Source organism: Callithrix jacchus, chromosome 10, assembly GCF_049354715.1.
Source record: "Callithrix jacchus isolate 240 chromosome 10, calJac240_pri, whole genome shotgun sequence".
In the NCBI taxonomy this organism is placed as follows: Eukaryota; Metazoa; Chordata; class Mammalia; order Primates; family Cebidae; genus Callithrix; species Callithrix jacchus.
The window spans coordinates 103,650,210-103,658,880 of NC_133511.1; the positions used below are offsets into that span (position 1 = coordinate 103,650,210).

At 48.3% G+C, this 8,671-nt stretch overlaps 1 pseudogene; it reads left to right on the forward strand.

Annotated features, from left to right (window-relative positions):
- The first annotated feature begins 3,715 nt into the window (after window positions 1–3,715).
- Window positions 3,716–8,448, forward strand: LOC100411330 (fatty acid synthase pseudogene; annotated as a pseudogene).
- Window positions 8,449–8,671: the final 223 nt, after the last annotated feature.

Genomic DNA, 8,671 nt, shown 5'->3' on the forward strand with positions numbered 1-8,671 from the left:
TAAAACAATTCCATCATGAATCAAATGCATCCTAACAACAACAAGAAAAAAATCCAGGACTTGACTGGTTTCACTGGTGAATTCTACCAAACATTTAAAGAATAATTGGTGGCTACCCTTCACAAGAGCTTCCAAAAAATTGAAGAGGAGGAAATACTACCAAACTCATTTTTTGTGGCCTTACACTGAACCAAAGCCTGATAAAGACGCTACAAGCAACAAATTATCAGCCAATAACCATTATGAGCTCAGAAATAAACTTCCTTAAGAGACACTAGCAAACTGAATTCAAAGCATATTAAAAGCATCACCATGACCATGTGAGATTTATCCTGGAATGCAAAGAGTTCAAAATATGCAAATCAATAAATGTGATACATTACATTAATGGAATGTAAAATAAAAACTATCCAATCATCTCCATAGGTTCAGAAAAGGCATTTCACAAAACTCAACATGTTCACAATAAAAATTCTCAACAAATTAAGTATTGTTGGGAAAAACAGCAAAGGAGAAAGGACTTACAGAGTGCCTACATAAATTGGTTATGAGTAACATATAAACAAGGAACAACAGTCTGTGGAAGGCCACAGGAGGCCTCTGAGGAGGAAGGCCTCTCCATTCCTCATATTCCGGTGCAGGGTGATCTAGGCTCTGTTACCATAAACATTGTGCTCAAGGATGTAAAACCCATTCTTAGCACTATGACGTAGCCAGACTTGTAGCCTCCTTGTAAGGCCCACGTTCCACCAACTGTACATAGATAATAAGCTAAAGATAACCACATGTTCTTGTTTTGTGAAACTCCCAAACCACCACTCTTATTAATCCTTAGGATGACACACCAGTGCTGGCTCATTCATTCACTTCCAGCTCACTGACTCACTCCACCATCACTCCACCCCAACCCTGTAGATCAAAGTGATTGGAATCAATAAATAGTGTGGGGCCTTCACTGTCTCCTCCAGAGTAATAAAGTGATGGCCTCCGGTCCCACTTTTTCTCTTAATCTTTCTTTCTCTCATTCCTTTGTTGCCACAAAACTCAGGGTACCCATGGGTGATGTGGGGCTCATGGATTCCATAAAAGGTGTAGAAAGAATGTACCTCAATATAATACAGGTTGAAGATCATAAGTTCAAAGTTAACATCATACTCAATGGTGACAAGCTGAAAGCTATTTTTCTCAGTTCAGGAATGAGACAAGGATGTCCACTCTCATGAATTCTCTTCAATATAGTACTGGAAGTCCTGCCAGAGCAATTAGCCAAAAAGTAAATAAAGAAAAGCTGTCTATTTGGAACAGAGGAAATGAAACATTTTTGTGTGCAGATGATATGATCTTATATGTAGAAAAACCGGTGATGAAAAATGAGAACACATGGACACAGGGAGGGAGTACTAAACACTGGGGTCTACTGGGGGGAAAAGGGGAGGGCCAGCGGGGCAGGGGGGAGAGCTGGGGAGGGATAGCCTGGGGAGAAATGCCAAATGTGAATGAAGGGGAGAAAGAAAGCAAAACACACTGCCATGTATGTACCTATGCAACTGTCTTGCATGTTCTGCACATGTACCCCAAAACCTAAAATGCAATAAAAAATTAAAAAAAAAGAAAAAAAGAAAAACCTGAAGACTACATCAAAAACTTTTTAGTACTAATATAAAATTCACTGAAGTTGGACAATATAAATAAACATACAGCTAGTTGTGTTTTCACAACTAGCTGTGGATTAAAGACTTAAATGTAAGTCCTAAACTGTAAAACTTCTAGAAAAAAACATATGAAAAAACCTTCTTGACATTGGTCTTGGCAATTTTGTTTTTATCTGACCCTTATTTCTATGTATGTTTTAATGATAGCTGCCATAATAGATGTGAGTTAGTACAGGCAACAAAAGCAAAAATAGGTAAGTGGGACTACATAAAACAAACCAACCAAAATATCTTTATAGCAAACAAGACAACACCATGAACAAGTGACATACAGAATGGGAGAAAAATATTTGCAAATCGTAATCTGAAAAGTGATTAATATTCAATATGTATAAGAAATGATTACAACTCAACAGAAAATAAAAGTCTCAAAAATGAGCAAAGTACCTCAATAGACATTTCTTCAAAGAAGACATATAAATGGTCACTAGATATAAGAAAAGATGCTCAACATCAATAATCACGAGGGAAATCCAAATAAAATTCACAAGGAGATATTAACTCACATCTATTATGGCAGCTATCATTAAAACATACATAGAAATAAGGGTCAGCAATGATGTGGAGAAACTGGAATCCTTGTACACTGTTGGTGGGAATGAAAAATAGTGATGCCACTATAAAGAATGGCATGGAGATTCCTCAAAAAATCAAAACCAACTGTTAATGGATCCAGCAATCCCACTTTTGAATATATATATAAAAAATATACAAAATAATTGAAATCAGGATCTTAAAAATATGTTTCCACTCTTATGTTCATTGTCATATTGTTAAAAATAGCCAAGATATGGAAACATTCTGTATGTCCATAGATGAGATTTAAAAAACATGGCAAGTATACACAATGGAAAACGACTACACTTTAAAAATTAGAAAATTCTACCATCTGTGACAACATGGATAAATCCTGAGATTATGCTTAATGAATTAAGCCAGCAACAGCAGAATGAATACTGAATGATTCTTCTTACATGAGTCATCTCAATAATAAAACTTTCAGAAGCAGAGAATAGAATGGTGGGATCTGTGAAGGGAAAAAATAAGGAGCAAAATTTTACTCAGTGAGTAAAATTTTAATCTATGGAAGATGAATAAAATCTTTTAGAAATCTGCTGTACAACATAGTGAGCAATACATTATTGTGGACTTCAAAATTTGTTAAGAAGTTCACCCAACTGTAGTGTATCCCAGCTACAAGCTAATGTAAGTGTTCTGGACATATGTAAGGCAGGCTATGATAAAGTATCATGTTCAGTAAATTAGGTGATTTAAATGCATTTTTAACTTACTGTATTTTAAAATTATGATGGGTTTCTTGGGCTATAACCCCATCAATAATTCAAAGTATTACTGTATAATAAATGTGAAGTTTTAAAGTGTCAATTGTACCTCAATAAAACTGTTAAAGATGGTATGTTTAGAAGTATATTCAACAAAGATGATAACAGACATTTTCATCTTTACTAAAACCATAGATTATATTATAGGAAGATTAAATGGCATTTTAATAAGTAGAGTGAGAAGTCATGTTCTTGCACTCAGACTCAATATCTTATCTCTATTTATGTTTTCTTCTAGATTCTGGGGTACATACGCAGGTGTTAAGATATTGCATAATGATGAGATTTGGACTTCTAGTGAACCCATCACCCAAACAGTTGTTACCACATAATAAGCTGCTAAAGAGAAATGGGCCCAACAAAACTTACTGAATAATTGAGACAGGTTTGTGTGTGTCATCAACATCAAATTCTATCCAGAAGTTGAAGAATCTGAATTTAATGACTGTGTGCATTTAATAAGAGGATGACCTTTCAGTTTAATTTCACTATAGAAAACCATCTGGAAAATGAATTAACACCCTTGGAGATGGAGCTTTGACCCTGGATTTCTCAAAAGAGCTGTCAGTCTCAGAAAGTCAGAAAGGAGAAGAGAGGGACAGAAAATGTTCCGCAGAACAGTTTGGCAGGCCTTGGGATCACTTGCGGGAACATAAGTCAATGGAAAATGCAGCTCCCTCTCAAGACACATACAGCCCACTCAGTGCAGCAAACAGTTCAAGTAACTTGGAGCCACATGAAAAACAGCCCTGCTTGAGAGCTGCCAAAGAGCATGCTATGCCTAAAGATTTAAAGAAGATGTTAGAAAATAAAGTCATAAAAACATTACCAGGTCTCCAGCATGCTAACTTACCAGTTGTGAAAACCATCTTGTTGAAAGAGAACTTCCCTGGAGAAAACAGTTTCAAAAAGCTTTTTTTTCTCATTCTGATCTGATTACAGGTGTTTAAGAAGGAGGCTTAACAATCTAGGAGTGTACTAGATCAGGGATCAGAGCATCTTTGATGACATTGTCCAGGCCTTTGTGAGCCTGACAGCCATCCAGATAGGCCTCATAGACCCTGCTGAGCTGCATGGGGCTGAGGCCATCTGGCATCATTGGCCATCCCCTGGGGAAAGTGGCCTGTGGCAATGCCGACGGCTGACTGTCCCAGGAGGAGGCTGGCCTCTCTGCCTACTGGAGAGGGCAGTGCATCAAAGAAGCCAACATCATACCAGATGCTATGGCAGCCGTGGGCTTGTCCTGGGAAAAGTGTAAGCAGCACTGCCCCCCCACCAGGCATGGTGACCGCTTGCCACAACTCTGAGGACATGGTGACCAACTCGGGACCTCAGGGCCCTGTGTACGAGTTTGTGGAATAGCTGAAGCAGGAGGGCGTGTTTGCCAAGGAGGTGCAGACGGGTGGCATGGCCTTCCACTCCTACTTCATAGAGGGCATCCCACACCCACTGCTGCAGGTGCTCAAGAAGGTGATCTGGAAGCCGAAGCAGCACTCGGCCCTCTGGCTCAGCACCTCTATCCCCAAGGCCCCGTGGCACACCAGCCTGGCACACATGTGCTCCCCCGAGTACAATGTCAACAACCTGGTGAGCACTGTGCTGTTTCAGGAGGCCCTATGGCTTGTGCCTGAGCATGCCGTAGTGCTGGATATCATGCCCCATGCCCTGCTGTAGGCTGTCCTGAAGCCAGGCTGCACCATTGTCCCCCTGATGAAGAAGGACCACAGGGACAACCAGGAGCTGTTCCTCGTCGGCATTGGCAAGCTGCACCTCTCAGGCATTTACGCCAACCTCAATGCCTTGTTCCCACTTGCGGAGTTCCTGGTTCCCCCAGGAAAGCCCCTCATCTCCCTGCTCATCAAGTGGGACCACAGGCTGGCCTGGGACGTGCCGGCCGCCGAGGACTTCTCCAGCGGTTCCAGTTCCCCATCGGCCGCTGTCTACAATATTGACGCCAGCCCCGAGTCTCCTGACCACTAACTGGTGGACCACTGCATTGGTGGCCATATCATCTTCCCTGCCGCTGGCTACCTGTGCCTCACGTGGAAGACGCTGGCCTGCGCCCTGAGTCTGGCCATGGAGCAGCTGCCCATGGTGTTTGAGGACGTGATGGTGCACCAGGCCACCATCTTGCCCATGACCGGGACTCGGTCCCTGAAGGCATGGCCCCTGGAATCCTCCCACACCTTCGAAGTGTCAGAGCGCGGCTACCTGGTAGTGAGTGGGAAGGTATATCAGTGGGAGGACCCTGACCCCAGGCTCTTTGACCACCAGGAAAGCCCTGCCACTAGCCCCGGGGAGCCATTCTTTCTGGCCTACACTGAAGTGCACAGGGAGCTGTGTTTGCATGGCTACGACTACAGCCCTCAGTTCCAGGGCATCCTAGAGGCCAGCGTGGAAGGCAACTAGGGCAAGCTACTGTGGAAGGACAACTGGGTGCCATTCCTGGACACCATGCTGCAGATGTCCATCCTGGGCACGGGCCAGCGCAGCCTGTTTCTGCCCACCCGCATCACTGCCATCCACATCGACCCTGCCTCCCACAGGCAGAAACTGTACACACAGCAGGACGAGGTCCAAGTGGCTGACGTGGTGGTGAGCAGGTGCCTGAAGACCACAGCTGCTAGAGGCGTCCACCTCTCCAGGCTCCACGCCTTGGTGGCCCCGCGGCGGCAGCAGGAGCATCCGGCGCCCATCCCAGAGAAGTTTTGTTTCATGCCCCACATAGAGGATGGGTACCTGTCTGGCCACGCTACTCTGAAGGAGGAGCTGTAGCTCTGCAAGGGACTGGTGCAGGCGCTGCAGACTAAGGTAACCTAGCAGGGGCTGAAGATGGCTATGCCCGGACTGGACGGGGCCCAGGTCCCCCACAATTCACTGCAGCAGGCACTGCCCCAGCTGCTGTTGGCTGCCCGTGGGCTTCAGCTCAATGAGAACCTATAGCTGGAGCTGGCACAGGTGCTGGCTCAGAAGAGGTCTGAGCTGCCAGACGACCCTCTGCCCAGCCACCTCCTGGACTCCCCAGCGCTCAAGGCCTGTGTGGACACTGCCCTGGAGAACATGCCCAGCCTGAAAATGAAGGTGGTGGAGGTGCTGGCTGGCCATGGTCACCTGTATTCCTGCATCCCAGGCCTGCTCAACACGCTGCAGCTGATCTACACCGCCACCGACTGCCACCCTCAGGCCCTGGAGGCTGCCAGGCCAAGCTGCAGCTGCAGACACTGCCCAGGACCAGTGGGACCCCGCGGACCCTGCCCCCAGCTCCCTGGGCAGCACTGACCTCCCGGTGTGCAACTGTGCAGTGGCTGCCCTCGGGGACCCGGCCTCAGCCCTCAGCAACGCGGTGGCTGCCCTGAGAGAGGGGGCTTTCTGCCGCTGCTTTCACGCTGCTCCGGGGGCACTCCGTTGGGGAGACCGTGGCTTTCCTCACCTCCGCTGAGCCGCAGTATGCCCAGGGCATCCTGAGCCAGGACAGGTGGAGAGCCTCTTCAAGATGCCGCTGCGCCTGGTGGGCCTGAAGAAGTCCTGCCGCTCCGTACTTTTCCTGTGCACCCCGCAGGACAGCCCCGTTTCCTTCCGGTGGAGGACACCAGCTTCCGCTGGGTGGACTCTCTGAAGGGCTTCCAGGCCGGCTCCTCCTCCCAGCCCGTGTGACTGAAGGCCGTCAACTGCACCGCCTCCGGCGTGGTGGGCTTGGGGAACTGTCTCCGCCAAGAGCCTGGTGGGCCCCGCAGCTGGTGCCTGCTGCTCTCAATCTCAGCAGCACCTCCCGCGTCGTGGACCCTGGCTCCGCAGAACTGCAGAAGGTGCTGCAGGGAGAACCGGTGATGAACGTCTACGGCGACGGGGCCTGAGGGGCTTCCGCCACTTCTCGCTGGAGCAGGACAAGCCCGAGGAGCTGAAAAAACGCCTACGTGATGGTCCTCATCCGGGGGGACCTGTCCTCCATCCGTTGGGTCTGCTCCTCACTGCGCAATGCCCAGCCCGCCAGCCCTGGCACCCAGCTCTGCATCGCCTACTATGGCTCCCTCAACTTCCACGACATCATGCTGGCCATGGGCAAGCTGCCCCCTAACGCCATCCCAGGGAAATGGGCCATCAAGGACTGCTCGCTGGATATGGAGTTCTCGGGCCGGGGCGCCAGTGGCAAGCGTGTTGCGGGGCTGGTGCCCGCCGAGGGCCTGGCCACCTCTGTCCTGTCACCGGACTTCCTCTGGGACGTGCCCTCCCACTGGACTGTGGAGGAGACTGCCTCGGTGCCTGTCGTCCACACCACAGCCTACTACGCACTGGTGGTGTGTAGGCAGGTGCAGCGCGGGGAGACGCTCATCCACTCTGGCTCGCGCGGCGTGGGCCAGGCCGCCATTGCCATCACCCTCACTTTGGGCTGCCGCGTCTTCACCACCGTGGGGTTGGCCAAGAAGCGGGCATACCTCCAGGCCAGGTTCTCCCAGCTGGACAGCACCAGCTTTGCCAACTCGAGGGACACGTCGTTCGAGAAGCATGTGCTGCAGCACACGGGCGGGAAGGGCATTGACCTGGTCCTGAACTCCTTGGCGGAAGAGAAGCTGCAGGCCAGCGTGAGATGCTTGGCTCAGCACGGCCGCTTCCTCCTGCAAATTGGCAAATTCAACCTTGCTAACAACCACCCGCTTGGCATGGCCATCTTCTTGAAGAACGTGACCTTCCACAGGATCCTTCTGGACTCTCTCTTCGGCGAAGCCAGTGCCGCCTGGTGGGAGGTGTCGGCGCTTCTGCAGGCTGGCATCCGCAATGGCGTGGTGCAGCCCCTCAGGTGCACCGTGTTCCCCAGGGACCAGGTGGAGGACGCCTTCAGGGCAAGCTCATTGGCGAAGTCATCGTGCAGGTGCCTGCGGAGGAGCTGGAGGCTGTGCTGAAAGGGGCCAAACCCAGGCTGATGGCCGCAGTCTCCACGACCTTATGCCCACCCCACAAGAGCTATGTCATTGCTTGTGCCCGGGGTGGCTTCGCCCTGGAGCTGGCCCAGTGGCTGATACAGCGCGTGGCCCAGAAGCTGGTGCTGACCTCTTGCTCCGGAATCTGAAGGTAAGTTTTAGACCCTTATTCCCCTCCCCCTCTCCCTTTTTGGAATCCCCAGTGTCTATTATTTCCATTCATGTATCTATGTGTACCCATTATTTGGTTCCCACTTATCAGTGAGCAATGGTATTTGATTTTCTGTGTCTGAGTTATTTCACTTAGGATAATAACCTCCAGTTCCACCCATGTTGTTTCGAAGGACGTGATTTCATTATTTTTAATGACTGCATGGTGCATAATATATCACATTTTCTTTATCCAATACACCAATTATGGACACTTAGGTTGATCCCATTATTTTATTATGGTGAATAGCAGTGAAATAAATATACAAGCGCAGGTATCTTTGTGACATAACAGTTTATTTTCCCTTGGGTAGATAATGAGAAGTGGTGTTGCTGGATCAAATGGTAGTTCTGTTTCTCATTCTTCTAGAAATTTCCAAACTGCTTCCCACAGTGGCTAAAAATTTTTGTATTCCCACTAACAGTGTATAATCATTTTCTCTTCTCCGTGGCCTTGCCAACATCTGTTATTTTTCAACTTTTTAATAAT